Raw genomic sequence first — 22369 nt, forward strand, 5'->3', positions numbered from 1 at the left:
ACCATTAAAGCTGCTCAGCAGGGCCCCAACAAAGGACCTGGTGAGAATATTTACTCAGAATGAGTTAGAATTAAACTTATTCCAGGACCGGCTGGTGTTCAGCGGCTGAGATACTTGAATCTGTAAAAAGGGGGTCTGACCAATCAACAAACTATGATAGGTAGTTAGTTCAATGCGTTCTCAGGCATTATTTAAATTATTTTATCATATATTTGTGACCTGATAGTCGGTGAAGTGACGGTATACTCCAAGTAGCACTGGACGAAAAAGCAGACATCTGAGAGTAGATTCTAATGGTTATAATCCTACCCAAGCATGGCCAGTGAAAAATCAGAGCTCGAGTGGGGACCGGACAGGTCTCTTACCTGCCATTTGGAAACTAAAAGTGAGAATCTTATCAATACAATGATAAGAGAATAGAGCCAATGTTTTGAGTCTGGATTACACTTCAGAAGAGCTCTGATGAAAGGACATCCAGACTGGAAACATTGGCTCTATTCTCTCTCCACAGATGCTGTCAGACCTGCTGAGATTTTCCAGCATTTTCTGTTTTTGTTTCAGATTCCAGCGTCCGCAGAATTTTACTTTTATGATAAAATGATTAGTTCTGATTGGAATCCCCACGACCTTCCTGCAAAACAGAGGGAGTGGTGGTAAAAGGAGAAAAAGGATAAGGATGATAAAGTCTGGGTCCTGATTCTCGGTGCCCATGTAGAATTAACAAAATGAGTGAACCAGTTTATAAAGAACAGAAGTTACCCCTCCCTAACAAAAACTGATCACATTAAAATTATTCGGTTGAGGAAGAAAACAAAAAGAATAATAGATGAAGTTTAAAATTAAGATTGTTTTCTTGTTAGAGAAGATTTTTTAAATTATGTAAAGTGACGTAACTGTGTGCCAAGTGTTGTCTCCTCAGTCTGCATGTCGAGTCAGGGATTGAACAGGCTCATTGTATCTTTCTTCATTGATTCTCAATGTGCTGTAATCTTCTACAGTGTCCGACAGTAAGATCGATAGATTCGCTGTCACCACCTAAAAATACTTTCAACCTTCGCCCAAGTCTACCATCTCTGAAAGTCGACAGAAGCTGCTTTGAAGCTGGTCAGGAGAACCACCGGCATTACCATTCCATCCATCCAGCCATCCATCCATCCATCCGTCCATCCGTCTGTCTGTCTATCTATCTGTCTGTCCGTCTGTCTATCTATCTACCCATCTATCTGTCTGTCTGTGTCTCTGTTTGTCTCTCTACCTGTCTATCTATCTTTCTATCGGACAACGTTATGGCACAGTGCTAGACATTGCTGCCTCACAGTGCCGGGGATTTGATTCCCGGTTTGGGTCACTGTCTGAGTGGAGTGTGCACGTTCTCGTCATGTCTCCGTGGGTTTCCTACGCTTGCTCCAGTTTCCTTCCACAGTGAAAGATGTGCTAGTTAGGTGCATTGGCCTTGCTAAATTCTCCCTCAGTGTAGCCGAACAGGCGCCGGAATGTGGCGACCAGGGAATTTCACAGAAACTTCATTGCAGTGTTAATGTAAGCCTACTTATGAAACTAAGAAATTAAAAAAGTCAATCAATCTATTGCTTTTATTAAAGTCGAACATACAATTTGATCTCCCAATTGCTTGCTGTGCCTGTACATTAGCAACTACGTTCCCATCTCTCACAATTCAAAATATCCTGTTCATGCATTTAACCTGTCTCTCCTCATTTCCACACTCTTAGCGTCCTCCTCAGGCTAATCAAAGACACCAGCTAATTTTATGGCGTCTGCAATCTGATGTCATTGAATTTTGCGTCCACCAGCTGTCAGTGGAACCAGACATTATCTTCTATTACAGGAGATCTTTTCGTTAAAAATACACTGCAGCATGTAATTATTTTAATGGAGATCCTCTCCCTGTTTTTACTGCACTTGCCAATGTCTCTATTTGCTTTACACTAGACCATGTTTCTCTTGATATTGCGCTGAACTCTCTCTTGTCACAGTAAGAGCTTCAGCTTCTGCTCATATCACAGCAGGGCCGGCTTCATTTATTACTGTCATTGATTATAGTTCTTTGTAAATCTCATTCTCTATCTGTTCGTTGCAAACTACAAAATATCACTTCCCATTTCATTTTTACTTGATCAAGTCTGTTCTTTGTGTTACACTCGATCTGGAATCAGTAATTGCTGAACTTGATTGCATATCAGTTTTTTTTATTGACCTGGACTGTGTCTCAAGCCGTGCTTGCCTCAGCGTCGATCTAATTCATTTCTACTCTAAAATATGTCTCCAAGTAAAGTCCGATATTCCCTCTTTCATTTTTTTCCACGACAACGTTTTTGCTTGCGTGAGGGAAGAGTCGGCGTCAGATATTGCTGCAGTTGGGCATATCTCTGTTGACATTACTGTCAGCCCGATCTTAGATATTAATGCATTGATTTGTGCTTCAGCATAATGGCAGAAGGGCCTGATTCGCTTATTCAAGCACTCAGCGACATCGAGGTTGATATGATAGTGGACGCTGCTCCTGTTTATATTGTTCTCGAACGTGACTTTTCATGTATTACTCTTGTCCATATATTGTTTATTAGTGGTCCACATCGAGCAACTGTTTATCATACTTGTGACCCTGTCCAGGTACAGTTACACCAGGCTCATAATACACCAACTGTTTACATTACACCAGGTACTGTTCGGTATAGGAAATTACAGTATTCAACTTTTTATATTTACACTCACCCTGTTTCACTCATTGCTGTAGCCGGGTTGCCTCTGTTTGAATTATCATACCTTATATATGACTGCATTCGAATATGCTTCAGTTTATGAAAGGCTAGGCCTTGCCTCTGCTTCTGCGACAGTAGAGCATGTTTTCATTTGTATTATACCAGGCCTTACCTCGAGATTTATTGCTTGGGATGATCTGGCTTTGTTATCATTGCACCATGTCTCTCTATCTGTTATACTGCACCATGACCATGCTGTTTTTTTGTGTCCTGTTTCAAAGCACATTCTTGCTCATGTTGTGATAGAATCTGACTCACTTATTGCAGACAAGACAATCCCTTTGTTTATGTTCAAACCGAAAGTGTTTTTCATCATATTAGGCGAACCCCTGACTCAGTTATTACGGTGATAGACCAGTTCCAGTTTTATGTCGCACTGGTCTATCTATTAGCTATTGCCGCATTGATAAATATATCTTTTTCTATTCGAAAATGTCCTGTCAGTGTTTAAACTTCGTCTTTGGCTGTGTCAATTACACCAAAGCTAAACTATGTCTTCGTTTACATTCCACTAATCTCTGTGTCAGTTTTTGCTGCAGTGTACAACATCCATGCTTATATCATAATGCAATGTCTCAATAAGAATATGGCTCTGCTTAAAATATATTATCCCTTGTTACAGTTCATATTACACACGGCCTGTCTTAGTCATTGCCGCAAGGCACCGTGCATTTCGTTGAAATGCAGCAGGGTCATGTAGCTATTTATAAAGCACTGGGTTGTGTGTCACGAGTCCTGTACTAGACCGTGACGTAAACACGCACTTAAAGCGTTCTTTGCTGTTCAACTGGACTGACGGTAACTGTGTTTGTTTTTTGCTCACTCTCACGTGAACATATCTGCTGTTTGTAGCTGAGCAACTTTCAGGGCATCAATTGGTTGATCGTGTCCCAAGGAATAAAAACAACTTCAATTTCTGCACGTGGTGAAGAAAACATTCACGTGAGCTGCTGTAATACCTTGACAGCAGTTTAGAGATGATGCCTGTTGAGCTCTTCCTGATGTCCATTCTTATTTATATTCTGGAACATGTGAACATTCTGTCATTCTGCCCCTTGTAATATGTAAATATCGGGACGTTTTTCTTTATCTGATGTGTCATATTTAGATTTTGATTGGTGTTCCTTATGTTGGAGGGAATGCAAGTAATCAATAAGGTTACCTGATGTTTAATATATTATCTCACTGGTCAAATCTAAGAGAGTTCGGTCACATAGGGGCAACATGAATTGAAGGCTACTGCGGGAGCTAATCTGGAATTGAACTGTAATCATAACTCCAGTTCTGTTGAACCGGGTCGCTATTGGTACATGCTGTAACCGAAACAGCCACTCTATTTTATATTGTATCGGATAACTTCAGACGCTGTGATGCCGAGTTTTTCAAAAGAAAATTCGATGCTCGTCGTTTCAGTCAATATCAGATTTTCCCTTTGCAATTTCTGCAGTGGAGACGAAAGACAGCGCCCTCTATATCTGCGGATTGAGGATCACAATGCTTCACAACCACACGAGCCCACACAAGAAACCTGACAAAACACGACATAACAGGAGAGTTATTTGATGGCATCGACCACCGTGCGACACTTGTAGAGTAAAATTGCTCATTCAGGATACCCATTCTTATTATCTGTCACAATTGTGCCAAGGTGTCGCAGAGTGAGCAGATAAACTGAATTGATTTCCTTGGAAAGAAGGCTGTTAAGAGGAATTGTCATGGAAGTGACCAGATTTATGAGAGTTTATCTCTGGATGTAGATATTAGGAAATTATTTCCACTGTCATCAGGAATGCCGATGAGGGCTTACGAATTATAGGTAATTGATCAAAAATTTCTGGAGGGGGGCTTGGATTTGCCATAATTTTCAAATCGAGTTGTGATCATCTTGAAAACACTGCCCAGAAGCGTGGTAGAGGAAGATTAAATAAAATGTGATTCAATATATGTTTGAAAATGAAAAAGTGCAGCTCCATAGGCAATGGAGATGTAGTTGACTTGATTGTACAGCGCTGCAAACTGGAAGCACAGACACACTTTCCCAAAGGCCCTACTTCCTGCCTATGTTATCCAGCGATTCCATAAGTCACATTCAATTCTAACTCCGGCACAAGCGCCGTTCCTCTTGTCTCTCACTCAAAATCCTGAAAATATCTCCAGAACAGCACCGTCACCATTTACACGATGGTGGGTCAAGATAGCGATGGACGAGTAATGCTAATCTGGCCATAATCGCCCATAATTAGGGAATATGCATCACAAAACAAACAAACTAAAACTTAAACGAAACGGCTGACATTTTTTGAGAATCACCACATGATTGTTTCCTCTATAATATTCATTCTTCCTTTTATTATTTGTGTCTGTACCATCTCCCTTTGCTCCTCAATTTCAGTCCTGTTTCCTCTCTCAGTTTCTCTCGTTGAATTTAATTTTCGTTCTTCTTTTGCACCTTCAGCAACGTGCAATGAAGCTGCCTGAATATTTGCCTTTTGGAACAAGTGGTGTGAAGAGGGAAGGGGTGGGGTAATTGCCAAACCCAAGCCCGGCACAGAGCAATGGCGCGGTCAGATGGTGCAGGAGGAAGCAGAGAAACTATGTCTGAACACTCAGCACTCGTGTTAAAATGCTGCGACCCAATTATCGCATTCGTTACTTGTTATTAGAAAAGAATTGCACAAGAAAATTCCTCACCTTTCGTTGTAGCTCTTAACTTAAAAGATTGCAAAAATAAATATATATGCAAATAACAAGATGCTTCTGGGCAATGTGTGCCATTTCCTCTACGTCAGTTACAGTTTCACTTGTGTCCGTCTTTTGAGCACACAATACTGTTAGACATGTTTCAGATGGTGATTAACTATGTTAGTCTGCACCTATAAACCCATTAAATTGTGTTGCAGACTGAACGAGATGCTAACCTGTGAACGGTGCCAAAATAGGAGCGTCAGCATTTGTGATTTTGGGGGAAGCATTTGAGGCCGATGTCAGAGCAAAGATAACATGGCTGTAACACTGAGATTACGGATAATGTTCAGCAACAAACTGAAATCAGACAGACTTCCCTCACCCTACAGGAGAAAGCTTAACGAATGTTTCTACCTGGCATCGAAGCGGAGACATTTCGCGTGTTGAGCGAAATTGATAACCACGACATTACAGAAACAAAGGACAGCACAGCGTCGTCAAATGGCCTGATTACAATATTCAGCTCCACTGTCATGCTGCAGGTTCTGATGTTTAGGTTGAGAGTCCATGTCACTTAATCCAAGAAGACATCCGTTACTTTCTACCTGATATCGCAACTTATCTTGTCCTTCAAAATTAAAAAACGTTCGCCCGGCAAATGGCTAAGGAAGCAATGATTTCTGCTCAATCATTAATGCATCATTCTCATCGTCCTTCGAATAATTCCAACCAATTGTACTCAGTATTTTTTCGTTATTAAATAGGGTATTTTGTTTGGGTCTTTTAAGAGACTCCTGGATGAGTATATGGGACTTAATGGGATGGAGGGTTATAGGTAGGCCTAAAAGGTAGGGATATGTTCGGCACAACTTGTGGGGCCGAAGGGCCTGTTTTGTGCTGTAGTTTTCTATGTTTCTATCTATGTTTCTAATATTTAATATCACTACATTATTTAACACATGCGTCTTCATTATGAATTGAATATCTCTGAAATTGAACATCATTGAATTGCAAACATAACTGACCAACAGATGGAATCGAGTCACCGGGTAATACAAATCCCATAGTGCTTCTTTGAGATTCACCACAGTCAGTTTTTAAACAAAGTCATCTATATTTAAATGGAAGAGATAGAAGAATTATCTGTTAGTTATACTTGAGGCTTGTTATTATGAGTGTGAAACATTCAGGTGCATAAATTCCGGCCATCTGTAGGAAAGTCCTGTAAATCCGCAGTGAGTCTCGATTTCCTCATCTGTCTGAGTGGTTATTCCTAATTCTTTGTTATTTATTTATTTTGATTTAAAAAAGATTCTTCTGGGAAATGTGTGCTATTTCCTGTAGTTCACTTACAATATCACTTGTGTCTGTCTTTTTGAGCACACACTACTATTAGACATGTTTCAGATGGTAATTAACTATGTTAGTCTGCGCCTATAAACCCATTAAATTCTACTGGAGACTGAACGAAATGCTAACATGTGCAGAGTGTCAAAACGAAACGTTTCTTTCCTCTCAATGCGTCAAAAAAAATCAGCATTTCTTATTTTACAGAAAGCATTTGAGGCCGAGGTCAGAGCAAAGATAACGTGGCTTTAACATCGAGATTCGGATAATGTTCAGCAACCAACTGAAATCATTCAGATTTCACTCACCCTTCATGAGAAAAACTAATGAATGTTTCTGCCCGTTTTCAGATCGGGGACCTTTCGCGTGTTAGGCGAACGTGATAACCACTCTGCTACAGGAACAAGAGACAGCACCGACTCGCTAATTGGCTTGACTACAATATTTCACTCCACTGTGTTGCTGCCGGTTCAGACGGTAAGATTGAAGGACCAATACAAGAACAAATCCGTTACTTTCAACCTGATATCTCAATTTATCTTGAACTTCAAAACTTAAAAAGCGTTCGTCTGTCAAATGTCAAAGGGAGCAATGATTCTGCTCAATCATCTCATCTTCGTAGAATACGTTCAACCAGTTATATCCTGCATTTGTAGTTATTCAACATTTAATTTCAATACTTTTATTTAACACAGATGCCCTCATTCTGAATTGAACCTCTCTGAAATATACAACATTCAATTGCAAACATGACTAACAAACAAAATAAATCGAGTCACTGGATAATACTCATCCCATGGTGCTTATCTGAGAATGACCACACTCATCTTTCAAACAAAATCAAATTCATTTCAAGGGAAGAGAATTAAGAATGATCTGTTCGTTATACTTGATGCCTCTTTATTCCGCGTGTGAAACATTCTGGCGCCGAAATCTCGTTCATCTCTAGGAGGTCCCCACTGATTCTCGATTTCCTCATCTGTCTGAGTGGTTTTTCACATTTCTTTATCATGAAGAACAATTTTAAAAAGATGCTGCTGGGAAATGTGCGCCATTTCCTCTAGTCCAGTTACAGTTTCACTTGTGTCTGTCTTTATGAGCACATAATACTAATAGACGTGTTTCAGATGTTAATTAACTATGTTAGTCTGCATCTCTGAACCCATTAAATTCTATTGTGGACTGAACGAGTTGCGAATATGTGTATAAGCAGTACATACATTTATTTCCTGCTTTTGCATCCTAAAATACAGCAATTCTGATTTTCCGAAAAGCATTTTAGCTGACGTAACATGGAGATTCACATAATATGGAGCAACGAACTTAAATTCTGCAGATTTAGCTCACGCTCAGCGAGATAAATCCAACAGTACTTCTGGCCGGTTTCGAACCGTTGACTTTTCGCGTGTGAGGTAAACGTGATAACCACAGCACCACAGAAACAGAAGACTACACGCTCCAGCAAATCGGCTATCTGCAATGTTCAACTGCACTGTGTATAGACTGAAAGCCCATGTCAGTCAATTTAAGAAGAAAACCGTCACTTTCAATTTATTAACTTATCTTGAACGTCAAATGTTTAAAGCGTTCATCCTAAAGCATACATTCTGCACTCTTTCTAGTTTAATAGTAGAGCGACCAGAACTGGACACAGTATTTCAACTGTCCCGAGTGGTGCTGTGTGACGCCCAGGTGGTGAGAGAACGGACAGGAAACAGACTAACAGTAAAGTCACTATCCTACTGCGAGAACTTCCAGATTTAGCGATTTACTTGGGGAGGAATATCGAAAAATCGGGTAAAAGAACATGGGAGCAGCAGTCGGCCATTCGGTCCTTCGATTTGGTGTCGCCATTCAGTTAGATCGGGGCTGGTCAGCCTGAACGCCACTTTCCCGCGCTATCTGCATGGCCCTTGACGAGATGATGCTCCATGAAGCTACTGAATTTTTTGAACATGCTCAATAATTGACATTCTACAAAAAAATGCTTATTTTCTTATTGTGACACGGAAGTTAAGGAAGGCTAAATAATTATATCATTGCTTTTCCTCAATATGTCCATTAGCCTTATTATCAGGACAGTTTCAACAGTGATTCCAGTGATTTCCTTTTTCTGTGTGTCTGACATGGGTGCCACTGGTTGGCCAGCATTTATTCCCCATCACGAGTTGAGAGCCAACCACATTGCTGTGCCTCTGGAGTCACACGTAGGCCGGACCAGGTAAGGACGGCAGGTTTCCTTCCCTTAAGTACATTATTGAACAAGATTGTTTTTTCCGACAATGGTTTCATGGTCATCAGTAGATTGTTAATTGTAGATATTGTTTTCATTGAATCTGGTCCGCACAACATTAGCTGAGTTTCTGAATAACCTCGCGCGAATACCACAAAGCCATCGACTCTCCTGTTGTCCTCTTTTTAGGTCAAACCAAACCAAGTAAACAAACTCAGATTAAATCAGGACAAAGTAAAAGGGGCAGCTCCCCAAAAAGGAGGGGGAACAGCCCGAACAGAAATCAAAGCACAAAGGAAACTTAAAAACATCAAATTAAAATGTGATTATTAGGGTCGATAACGCACCCCAACCCCTGCGGTGCCCAGCGGGCGCGGAAAGCGTCAACCTCGCCCGTGGACACCGCATGCTCCCTCTCCAGGGACACCTGGCCGCGAACGTAGCCGCGGTAGAGGGGAAGACAGTCAGGATGGACGGCCCCCTCGATCGCCCGCAGCCTGGACCGGTAAATGGCGCGTTTCGCCAGGCCCAGGAGCAGGTTCACGAGGAGGTCGCCATCCCGACCCTCCCCTCTCCGCACCGGGTGTCCGTAGATCAGGAGCGTGGGACTGAAGTGCAGACAAAACATCAACAAAAGGTTCTTTAGGAAAACATAAAGGGAGTGCAGCCTAAGACACAAAACACAGACATGGTCCACGGACTCCACAAGGCCGCAGAATGGGCAGTCTTCGGAGCCCGTGAACCCGTGAATCCTACGGTTGTGCGGAACTGCTGCATGCATCACCCTCCACCCCAGGTCCCCGACGTAATTGGGGGAGATCCCTCCGTAGAGGGACCTCCAGCGGGGACCTCTGCCGCCCGGCGGCAACAAGGCCCGCCAAGTTGTATCCGGGCGACAGGCGAGGAGGCGGTAGTGGAGGGTGTGCAGCAGCAGCCCGCACAGGAAACGCCTCCGCGCGGTAGAAAAAGGCACGGAGGGCATTTCCGCGAGGCGGCTCAGGCTGTGGGGTCGCCTCTCCTGTTGTGAATATCAGCAATACTGAAAATGTAAACAGGGACCACAGAGTGAATCATGCTGCGTTTAAAGAATTTTACCATTCGCTGCTCCATTCACCCTGTCACTCTGCGGCAGTTTTATTTATACGAGGCTCCCTCTGGTTTCTGTCACTGTTTCTCAGTCCCCAGCAATACACCGCACTGTCAGACAGCCACAGCTCACGGGTGGTGAACTTCCCCTTGCTTTTCAATCTGTCGATAGATACAGAAAATCGGGGCCCCACGTCCTCGGCACTGGAAATATCTCCATAATTGGAGGTGGAGGCTTCTCCCAGTCCTGGCGGTACAATTGAATGTAATATGCACCAGCTGCTGAGCAGTTGAACTTAAAGGGCACCGAGTCTCCTTCAAACTCCACCGCTATCACCGGCTCCTGTGAGATCGAGTCTGCAGCAATGACACCTGCAGCAATTTAGAAACATCAAGCGTTAAGATGTCATTATCATTTGATTGTAAATAATAGCATTAGGGAACGGATCGTATTGTAATTAGCAACAAAGTGAAATTAAATTAATGTCGAAGTTGCTTGCAAGAGGAAGATTGTGTAAATTGCTGACTGAGCAAGTAAGAGAGCTGAAACAGTGAGAACTTAATACAAAATGAGACCCTACGTGTTTGTAGCAAGTTTATTGCGGAATTAAACAGAATGGGTGAATCTGTAATTGTTTCGGTAAAGACAAAGGACCTTGGGGTCGGGGTCCATAGGACTCTAAAATCGGCCCCGCAGGTGGAGGAGGTGGTTAAGAAGGCGTATGGTGTGCTGGCCTTTATCAATCGAGGGATTGAGTTTAGGAGTCCGGGGATAATGATGCAGCTATATAAGACCCTCGTCAGACCCCACTTGGAGTACTGTGCTCAGTTCTGGTCACCTCATTTCAGGAAGGATGTGGAAAAGATTGAAAGGGTGCAGAGGAGATTTACAAGGATGATGCCTGGATTGAGTGGCATGCCTTATGAGGATAGTTTGAGGGAGCTCGGTCTTTTCTCCTTGGAGAGACATAGGATGAGAGGAGACCTAATAGAGGTATATAAGATGTTGAGAGGCATAGATCGGGTGGATTCTAGGAGGCTTTTTCCCAGGATGGAAATGGCTGCTACGAGAGGACACAGGTTTAAGGTGCTGGGGGGTAGGTACAGGGGAGATGTACGGGGTAACTTTTTCACACAGAGGGTGGTGGGCGAGTGGAATCGGCTGCCGTCAGTGGTGGTGGAGGCAAACTCAATAGGGTCTTTTAAGAGACTCTTGGATGAGTGCATGGGACTTAATAGGATGGAGGGTTATGGGTCGGCCTAAAAGATGGGGATATGTTCGGCACAACTTGTGGGGCCGAAGGGCCTGTTTTGTGCTGTAGTTTTTCTATGTTTCTATGATATCCATATATATCCGGTCTCTCCAGCTATTGATTCAGTCCTGAAAGAATCAACTGGTGACGTCTAATCAGCTCCACGGTCTCCTGTTCCCCAATTCATCCGTCACCTGATGAAGGCGCAGCGCTCAGAAAGCTCGTGCTACCAAATTTAACCTGATGTTGCGTGACTACTTATTGTGCCTTCCCCAGTCCAACGCAGGCAACTCCACATCATGGCCAATTCATCCTATCGGCTCACAGGCCCTTTGATCTCCAATTCATTACGTCAGAGCAGCTTCAGCGAATCAGTCAAGTTGTTTTTTAGAGACGAGAATTCACCACAATGTCGGCCCTTTAGCCTATCCAGCGTGGGAGGTGATGGCAGTGAGGGGAAACAGTTAATGTTGTTGTAACAATGTCGGAAGTTCCAATTCAATAGTTTCAATATTTTGCATATCTCTTTTCATATTATATCAAATTGAAAACATACTCAACTAAGAACCAATGTCCCAAAATATCCTTTTTTGATTTTGGGATGCCTCGCATTTAACATCAGCGGGGTTCGTATCAAACATCACAGCAGCGGGTGGGGGCGGTGGCGGGGGAAGGGGAAGGGGTTTGGTTCCACAGGTTGATCTTCCAGATTGAATATCATCGAGGAGACTCTGAACAGGCGTTGGTGTTTGGCGACTCGGGGATTTTCACAGTAACTTAATTTCAGTGTGAATGTAAGCCTACTTGTGACGAATAAATAAACTTTATACTTGCCTCAGAATGTTCCTGGAAACATCTCCTTTCTCAGGAAATCCATCTCCGGCCTCAGAATTTATATTTACCTAAATTAACTGCATCTAACACTCTCGTAGGCAATGAGTTTCTGGTTCTCAGCGCTCGCTGTGGAAAAATGTTCCTTCCAAATCTTCTCTTCGCCCGCCTTGCCAAAAATCTTAAAATTTGCCTCTTCCCTCTCAAATCTTGCCCTAATTTAGTCCACCTCGATTAAATCACTCCTCAATCTTCTTCACTCAAATGGAGAATAATCGCAGGGTCATAAACCACAACCTTCTCGCTAATTTGAACTTTTCTAAACTAAACTTACTTCAAAGAAATTCCTCAATGGAATTTAACTAGAATTTCTCAACTTTTGAAAAAACTTTTCGATAGAACTTGAGTATTTTGTGAACTTCTTAATACTAAATGTATTTAAATTAAATTCCTCCGCAGCGTGTTACAAATTTTGATCAACTTATTAGAAACTATTTTCACCATTCTGAAAAATGTAAGATTTCCACGTTATTTATCTAGAAATTCCCAACTTTTTAAAAGATAGCTTAAAATACTTTTTCCAAATAATTTAACGAGAATTCGTAATTTTAAGAAAATAATTTAAACATACTCAATGAAAGTTTATCAGTGGAATCTTACTTAAAATAGCCAACTTTTTTTTGAAAAGTAATGACCTAAGATAAATGTCTTCATATAAGGTGACTGGATTTAGTGAACATTTGTCTGAATTGGTCTAAAGTTATTGAAAATACATTTTTTCATCGAAACTAAAATGGAGTTTACGAACTATTTTTAAAATTTATAGCGAGCCAGCCAGGAGTCGAACCTAGAATCTTCTGATCCGTAGTCAGACGCGTTATCCATTGCGCCACTGGCCCATCTATGCCCGGCTTGCAACATTTGCTACATATTGGCCAGACGGTTCAAAGCCGGGCAGAAACCAGTACGTTTAAGTGAGGAAAGGTTGCTTAATTAATATTTTATTTACTGCCATCCCTAATGGCCCTTGAATTCACTCAATCTGCTGTGTTGGAATTCAGCCTGCTTCTCTGCGTTATCAGTCCAGCGACAGTAACACGACTCAACCCCTAACTACTCCCTCTGTGAATCCACTGCCGAACATTACCTGAGTAGAATATCTTACAATCAAAGACATTGGCTCTTACTTATGCCTCAAAGTACATTCAGGGAAAAAGAGAAGTGCTGAAAATTCACAACAAAATGAACAGGAAAGAAGATGCTCTTATTGTGACACAGCAGACATTTTATCAGAGAGTGCAGAAAAGGTTTACCAGGATGTTGCCTGGTATGGAGGGTATTAGCTATGAGGAGAGATTGAGTAAACTAGGGTTGTTCTCCCTGGAAAGACGGAGTTTGAGGGGCGACCTAATAGAAGTTTATAACATTATGAAGGGCATAGATAGGGTGAACAGTTGGAAGCTTTTTCCCAGGTCAGAAATGACAAACACAAGGGGTCACAAGTTCAAGGTAAGGGGGGCAAGGTTCAATACAGATATGCGGGGACGTATTTTACACAGAGGGTGGTGGGGGCCTGGAATGCACTACCAAGCAAGGTGGTTGAGGCAGACACGCGTGGATCATTTAAGACTTATCGAGACAACCACATGAACAGACTGGGAATAGAGGGATACAAACGGATGGTCTCGTTAGGAACACATGATCGGTGCAGGCTTGGAGGGCCGAAAGGCCTGTTCCTGTGCTGTATTGTTCTTTGTACATATTCCAGACTTTCACTGGACTGTAGATGGATACCAGATTGATATTTTCCATTCAACCACACCCACGGTGAGTTATTCCAATTCCTTTATTGTCCAGGACAATATATTCACAATATCTTTAAAACAGAAATTAAACATTCCCATTTGATTTCAGACAGGAACATATTCTGTTAGTTTGTTCTTTATTGTCAATGTCAGGCTGGGGTTCTTCTCCTTGGAGCAAAGAAGGTTGAGGGGAGATTTGATAGAGGTGGACAAGATTCTGACAGGCTTAGATAAGGTGGACAAAGAAAAGCTGTTCCCATTAGCTGAAGGGACAAGGACGAGGGGGACACAGATTTCTTGTTTTGGGTCAGAGATGCAAGGGGAGGAGTGGGGGCGGGGGGGGGAGTGGGGGCGGGGGGGGAAGATGCGAGGAAGAATATTCTGATGCAGCGAATGGTAATGACCTGAAACTCGCTGCCTACGAGGGTGGAGGAAGTGGAGACAAGAAATAATTAAAAAGGAAATTGGATGGGCATTTGGGGATGTTCCAAACAATGAAGAACAAAGAAAATTACAGCACAGAAACAAGCTCTTTGGTCCTCCAAGCCTGTAGCAACCATGCTGTCCGTCTGAACTAAAACCCCCTACCTTTCCGGGGACCATATCCCTCTATTGCTATGCTATTCATATATTTGTCAAGACACCCACTACCTTCCCCGGCAACGAGTTCCAGGCACCCACCACCCTCTGTGTAAAAAACCTGCCTTGTACATCTCCTTTAAACCTTGCCCCTCGCACTTTAAACCTATGCCCCCTAGTAATTGACTCTTCCACCCTGGGAAAAAGCGTCTGACTATCCACTCTGTCCATGCCCCTCATAATCTTGTAGACTTCTATCAGGTCGCCCCCCTCAACCTCCTTCGTTCCACTGAGAACCAACCAAGTTTCTCCAACCTCTCCTCATAGCTAATGCCCTCCATACCAGGCAACATCCTGATGAATATTTTCTGTACCCTCTCCGAAGCCTCTACATCCTTCTGGTACTGTGGTGACCAGAATTGAACACGAGATTCCAAGTGGGGTTGAACTAAGGTTCTGTAAAGCTGCAACATGACTTGCTAATTTTTAAACTCAATGTCCCGGCCGATGAAGGCAAGCATGCCGTATGCCTTCTTGATTATCTTCTCCACCTGCATTGCCACTTTCAATGACCTGTGTACCTGTACACCCAGATCCCTCTGCCTATGAATACTCTTAAGGGTTCTGCCATTTACTGTATATTTCCCATCATCATCTCACATTTGTCCGGATTCAACTTCATCTGCCATCTCTCCGCCCAAGTCTCCAACTGATCTATATCCTGCTGTATCCTCTGCCGGTCCCCATCGCTATCCGCAATTCCACCAACCTTTGTGTCGTCCACAAACTTACCAATAAAACCAGTTACATTTTCCTCCAAATCATTTATATATATATTACAAACAGCAAAAGTCCCAGCACTGATCCCTGAGGAATGTCACTTGTCACAGCCGTCCATTCAGAAATGTACCTTTGCACTGCCAACCTCTGTTTTCTTCTGACTAAATATCTCTAAACTTCCTAACACCCTGTCACTCTGTGATCCTCGTGACATTTGAAATCAGGTATTCGCAAAAAGACACAAATAGCATCAGCCCACTGGAGGCTGAGACCGGCCAGTCCAGCACAAAGAAACCCTCTGACCCTCCCCATTGACCAACTGTGAGAATGAACAAAATGCAGCCCTGGATGTAACTGAGAGCAGAAACAATCACAGCAGAATCCAACCCCTGGAATCACTCGTGAACTTGTTGATGTCTCAGCAGCCGGGATGAAACGCTGAAACCCTTCCCACACACAGAGCAGGTGAATGGCCTCTCCCCAGTGTGAACTTGCTGGTGTCTCCACAGGTCGGATGACCGAGTGAATCCCTTTCCACACTGAGAGCAGGTGAATGGTTTCTCTACAGTGTGAATTCGCTGGTGTGTCTGCAAGTTGGATAACTGAGTGAATCCCTTCTCACACTGAGAGCAGGTGAACGGCCTCTCCCCAGTGTGAACTCGCTGGTGTGTCAGCAGGCTGGATAACTGAGGGAATCCCTTCCCACACTGAGAGCAGGTGAATGGCCACTCCCCAGTGTGAACTCGCTGGTGTGTCAGCAGGCTGGATAACTGAGTGAATCCCTTCCCACACTGGGAGCAGGTGAATGGCCTCTCCCCAGTGTGAACTCGCTGGTGTGCCCGCAGGTTGGATACCTGAGTGAATCCCTTCCCACACTGAGAGCAGGTGAATGGTCTCTCCCCAGTGTGAACTTGATGGTGTGTCTGTAGGTGGGATAACCGAGGGAATCCCTTCCCACACTGAGAGCAGGTGAATGGACTCTCCCCAGTGTGAACTTGCTGGTGTGTCTGCAGAAGGGATAACCGAGTGAATCCCTCCCCACACTGAGAGCAGGTGAATGACCTCTCTCCAGTGTGAACTCGCTGGTGTCTCTGCAGGTTGGATAACTGAGTGAATCCCTTCCCACACTGAGAGCAGGTGAATGGTTTCTCCCCAGTGTGAACTCGCTGGTGTCTCTGCAGGTCGGATAACTGAATGAATCCCTTCCCACATTGAGAGCAGGTGAATGGTCTCTCCCCAGTGTGAACTCGCTGGTGTGACTGCAGGTCGGATAACTGAATGAATCCCTTCCCACATTGAGAGCAGGTGAATGGTCTCTCTCCAGTGTGGATGCGCCGATGAGCTTCCAGCTCTGATGGGGCTCTGTATCCCTTCCCACAGTCCACACATTTCCATGGTTTCTCCATGGTGCAGGTGTCCTTACCTCTCTCTTGGGTGGACAATTAGTTGAAACTTCGTCCACACACAGAACAAGATTACAGTCTCCACCCGCTGTGAATGGTGTGATATTTATTCAGACTGTGTAACTGGTTAAAGCTCTTCAGTCAGTGCATTGGAACACTCTCACTCAAGTGTGGCAGTGTGTTGATGCTTTTTCACTCACACTGACATTTCAAATCTTTTCAAATCAACAGACTGGACAATCATTTCTCCTTCTGGATTCAAAGTCCGATGATATTGAAGTCCCAAGGAATATGATTCTGTCACGTCGAGACGTGATGTTTGAGATTTCAGCCTGTGATTCCTCTTTCAATATCCTGTAAAATGAGTTTACAAAAGTCATCAGTGTCAGTACAGGATAGAAATTCAGAACAGACAATTTCTATGGAACATTCTTTCCTCTCTCATTTCCCAAAAGCTGTAAATCTCCATCCCACACACTCTCTCCCCATTCTCAGCAGGTCTGGCAGCATCTGTACGGAGAAAAGAACTGATGTTTCAGAGCTTTGACAAAGGGTCATCGAGACAAGAAACATCAGCTCTTTTCTCTCCTTACAGATGCTGCCAGACCTGCTGAGATTTTCCAGCATTTTCTCTCTTGGTTTCAGATTCCAGCATCCGCAGTAATTTGCTTTTATAAGGCTGCAGATACCTCCTCCCAAGTAACATGCGTGTGCCCAAGACATCACCACTTGTTTCCCTTATTTCTTTAGCACCCATGGTGCTCTCCGCAGTAAACACAGAGGAGAAGTATTCATTAAAAATCTCACCCATCTCCTGTGGCTCCACACACAGATGGCCATACTGATTTTTAAGGGGATCTATTCTCTCTCTAGCCACCCTTTTACTCGTAATATAGCTATAGAACCTCTTGGAATTTTCTTTAATCTTACCTGCCAGATCCATATCAGACCCTCTTTTTGTCCTCCTGATTTCCCTCTTCAGTATTTTCTTACACTTTTTATAGTCAGAGTGATTCACTTGTCCCCGATTGCCTAAACCCAATGTATGCTTCCTTCTTTTACCTGACCAGAGCCTCAATGTCCCTTGTCTGTCAGAGATCCTTAAATTTACCATTCTTTCCCTGCATCTGAACAGGAATATACTGCCCCTGGATTCTTGATATCACACTTTTAAAACCTCCCATTTGCCAGTCATTCCTTTCCCTTCAAACAAACTCACCTAATCGACATCTGCTAGATCCTGCCTAATGCCCACAAAAGTGGCCCTGCTCCAGTTTAGGGCCTTGACCTGTGGATCTGTCCTATCTTTTTCCAAAACTATTTGAAATTATTGGTGTTCCCAATAGTGCTCCCTGACTGACATTTCAGTCACTTGCTCCACCTCATTTCTTAACTGTCGAATAGAAAGTGAGTCCAGGAATTGATAATGAAAAATAAGAAGCTGGGAGATGAATTGAACAAGTATTTTGCCTCGGTGTTCACAATAGAGGATACAGTTAAAACTCAGAAACAGCTGGAAATCAGAATAGTAATTAATTAATAATAATGAATAATAAAATACAGTGTAGGAGGAGGCCATTCAGCCCATCGAGCCTGCGCCAACAACAATCCCATCCAGGCCCTATCCACATATTTACCTGTTAATCCCCCTGATACCAAGTGACAATTTATCATGGCCAATCCATCTAACCGGCACATCTTTGGACTGTGGAAGGAAACCCACACAGACACGGGGAGAATGTAGAAACTCTGCACAGACAGCGACCCGAGGCTGGAATTGAACCCGGGTCCCTGGCGCTGTTGGGCAGCTACACTAACCACTGTGCCACCGGGCCGCATGTCAGTGCCATCGCCCGACTCCAGCCCAGTCTCAGCTCATCTGGAATCCTCACCCATTCCATTGTGACAAAGAACAATACAGCACAGGAAACAGGCCCTTCGGCCCTCCAAGCCTGTGTCGCTCCATGGTCCAACTAGACCAATCGTTTGTATCCCTCCATTCCCAGGCTGCTCATGTGACTATCCAGGTAAGTCTTAAATGATGTCAGCGTGCCTGCCTCCACCACCCTACTTGGCAGCGCATTCCAGGCCCCCACCGCCCACTGTGTAAAAAACGTCCCTCTGATATCTGAGTTATACTTTGCCCCTCTCACCTTGAGCCCGTGACCCCTCGTGATCGTCACCTCCGACCTGGGAAAAAGCTTCCCACTGTTCACCCTATCTATCCCCTTCATAATCTTGTACACCTCTATTAGATCTCCCCTCATTCTCCGTCTTTCCAGGGAGAATAACCCCAGTTTACCCAATCTCTCCTCATAACTAAGCCCCTCTGTACCAGGCAACATCCTGGTAAACCTCCTCTGTACTCTCTCCAAAGACTCCACGTCCTTCTGGTAGTGTGGCGACCAGAACTGGGCGCAGTACTCCAAATGCGGCCGAACCAACGTTCTATACAACTCTCGTCACACTCTCACCCATTCCATTGTGACGTCACACCCACACCCATTCCAATTGTGACGTCACAGCCACACCCATTCCATTGTGTTGTCACACTCTCACCCATTCCATTGTGATGTCACACTCTCACCCATTCCATTGTGACGTCACACTCTCACCCATTCCATTGTGACGTCACACTCTCACCCATTCCATTGTGACGTCAGGGCTTCACTCTCCAATCACAATCCCTGCCGGCCTCCCACATGCAGCCTCAATGGCGGCAGTCAGCCCGGGTCTAACACTACAAGCTGCCGCTCCATTTGGTACAAAGCGGGGGACCGGGAAGTTCATTTCCGGGGTTTGGGTTTGAACAACATGTTTACAAAGCCTCTCCACCCACCCGCCACATTTATCATTCCCCGCACGCCGCCCGCTACCTGGTATTGATCTCGCTTCCAAGATAAAACCGGCCGTCCGTCGCCATTACCCTCACTGCGCATGCTTCAGGTCCCGCCCCTCATTCACTCCGATTGGTTGGAGGACCAGCCACTCCCGCTCGGTCCTCCAGTCCCGCCCCCTCTTCCTATTGGTTCGGAGCCGCCGTCAATCAGCCCCCGGGCATTGTGATGTGGAGCATGCGCAGTGTCATTGCTGTCCTTGGCGCTTGTTTGTCCCGGAGAAGCGGAGTCAGCGTTAGGCGGTGGCTGGGAGGATTTGGAAACACTTTGTGGATCCGCAAACCCTTCAGAATCATTGTCAGCTCCCTGGTTTGCAGCTGCGGGGCTTCTCCCTCCCTCCCGGGAACAGGCCCAGGTTAACGGCCCCATCCTGGCTCAGACACTGGAGGATGGTTCACATCAGAGGATGGGGGAGGGGGGCAATAAATAAGAGGTTACACTTTGGCTTCAAATCAATGAGGACTCTGATCTCTGGGAAGGAAGGAAACCCTGGGAGGTGGGCGGGGAGGATTCACAAACACCCGCTGGAGGCCCCAACACCCCCAGTAAAAAGCTGCAGCTCCCGGGTTTGCAGCTTTTTCCCGGGAGGGAGTTGGGGAAGTTTTGTGGAGACAATTCCCGGCTGGTTCAGTTCGTGGTTCCTGGAGCTCAGAAACCCTGAGTTAGAATCTCGAACCCCACACTGGGTGGTTGTTTTATTAAATGCTTTTTATTTATTAATCATTAAAATATTAATTTGTTTTGAAAAATCATTTTATAGCATTTGTGAAAATACCCATTAAAATAGCAATTCTCCCAAAGTATTTCATAGAATCCCTACAGTGCTGAAGGAGGTTATTCAGCCCATCGAGTCTGCACCGACAACAATCCACCGATGCCCTATTCCCATTACCCCACATATGTAACCTGCTAATACCTCTAATTTACTCATCCCAGGACACTAAGGGGCAATTTAGCATAGCCAATGCACCTAACTGGCATATCTTTGGACGATGGGAGGTAACCAGAGCATCAGGAGAAAACCCACGCAGACATGGGGAGAATGGGCAGACTCCACATGGACAGTGACCCAAGTTGGGAATCGAACCCAGGTCCCTGGAGCTGTGAGACAGCAGTGCTAACCACTGTGCCGCCTACATTGCTGATGAGAATTTTAATTTCCTGACTTGGGAATTAATTCTTGAGAATAGTCATTCTGAAAATGACCATTAACATGTGTTTAATTTACCCCACAATGCCAGATTTCAGTTTGCATTTCAAAATTGAATTGAGAATGTCTGGGAGCAAATGGTAAAATGAGATTTGTGACACCAGCTGCAATTATTTTCTGTGACTGATGATACCTTTGTGCCTGTGCAGGAGGTAATTCCGCTGCTGTTGTGGCACAAATAAAATGGAGCTTTTCCAAGGAACAGGCCCATGTTAATGGTCACCGTGGTGTTTCATTGGGGAGCAGAGCACATGTGCCCATTGTGGTAACAACAGAGTCAGTGGGGCTGTACGTCCCCTGACTTGGAAGGAAAATAATTGACTTCTTGATTATCCTCTCAATCTGCACATGGTCTGGAGGACTGAATCCAGCTGAAGGGAGAGGGAGCTGAGCTCAGAGTGGAGATGGGGAATGAGTTTGATTTTAGCTCAGGGATAAGAGAGAGTGTGTGGGATGGGGATTACAGCTCAAGATAAATGAGACAGAGAAATGTTTCGTGGAAACTGAAATTGTCAGTTCTGAAGCAGTTTTTTAAAACTCTTTGTGCAGGGAACTAGAAGAGGAAGATTCACAGACAGGAAACTCAAACTAAACTTCACATCAAAGTCTAACAGAGTCATTCGATTCATCATGACCTAAATATGATTGCTTTTGACAGTCGAGGGATAAATCGTTCCCTGTTTTGTCAGTGGAAGAAAATTTCAAAATTCAATGTGATAGAAAAAGAACTGAGACACACACACACACACACCCAAGTGAGAGTGCTCCAGTGAACTGACTGTGGATAGAGCTTTAACCAGTTACATAGCCTGAAAAACATCACACCATGGTCTGTATGTGGATGAGGCTTCAACTAATCATCCAACCTGGAGAGACAGAAGGACACCAGCACCATGGACAAACCATGGAAATGTGAGGATTGTGGTAAAGGATTCAATTATCCATCCCGGTTGGAAACCCATCGACACGGTCACATTGGGGCTGGGAAAATGGAGAAACCATGGAAATGTGATGATTGTGATAAAGGATTCAATTATCCGTACTTGCTGGAAAACCATAGACACAGTCACACTGGAGAGAGGCCATCCATCTGTTCTGTGTGTGGGAAAGGATTCACCATCTCATCCCACCTGCTGTTACACCAGCGAATTCACACTGAGGAGAGGCCGTTCAGCTGCTCCACCTGTGGAAAGGGGTTCTCATGTTCATCCAACCTCAGTGCACATCAGCGAGTTCACTGGGGAGAGATCGTTCACCTGCTCCTTGTGTGGGAAGGATTTTGCTGGGCCATCCAGTCTTTGGTCACACCAGCGAATTCACACAGGATATATATATCTCAATGATTTGGAGGAAAATGTAACTGGATTGATTAGTAAGTTTGCAGACGACACAAAGGTTGGTGGATTTGCGGATAGCGATGAGGACCATCAGAGGATACAGCAGGATATAGACCAGTTGGAGACTTGGGTGGAGAGATGGC

The 22369-nt window shown here is 44.2% G+C and overlaps 1 non-coding gene across 1 annotated transcript; it reads right to left on the reverse strand.

The window, feature by feature from the left end:
* Window positions 1-13041: 13041 nt before the first annotated feature.
* On the reverse strand, window positions 13042-13114 carry trnar-acg (transfer RNA arginine (anticodon ACG)). The gene has a single exon. It is a non-coding gene; the product is annotated as a tRNA-Arg (tRNA).
* Window positions 13115-22369: the final 9255 nt, after the last annotated feature.

This window comes from Mustelus asterias, unplaced genomic scaffold (assembly GCF_964213995.1).
Source record: "Mustelus asterias unplaced genomic scaffold, sMusAst1.hap1.1 HAP1_SCAFFOLD_2688, whole genome shotgun sequence".
Lineage (NCBI taxonomy): Eukaryota > Metazoa > Chordata > Chondrichthyes > Carcharhiniformes > Triakidae > Mustelus > Mustelus asterias.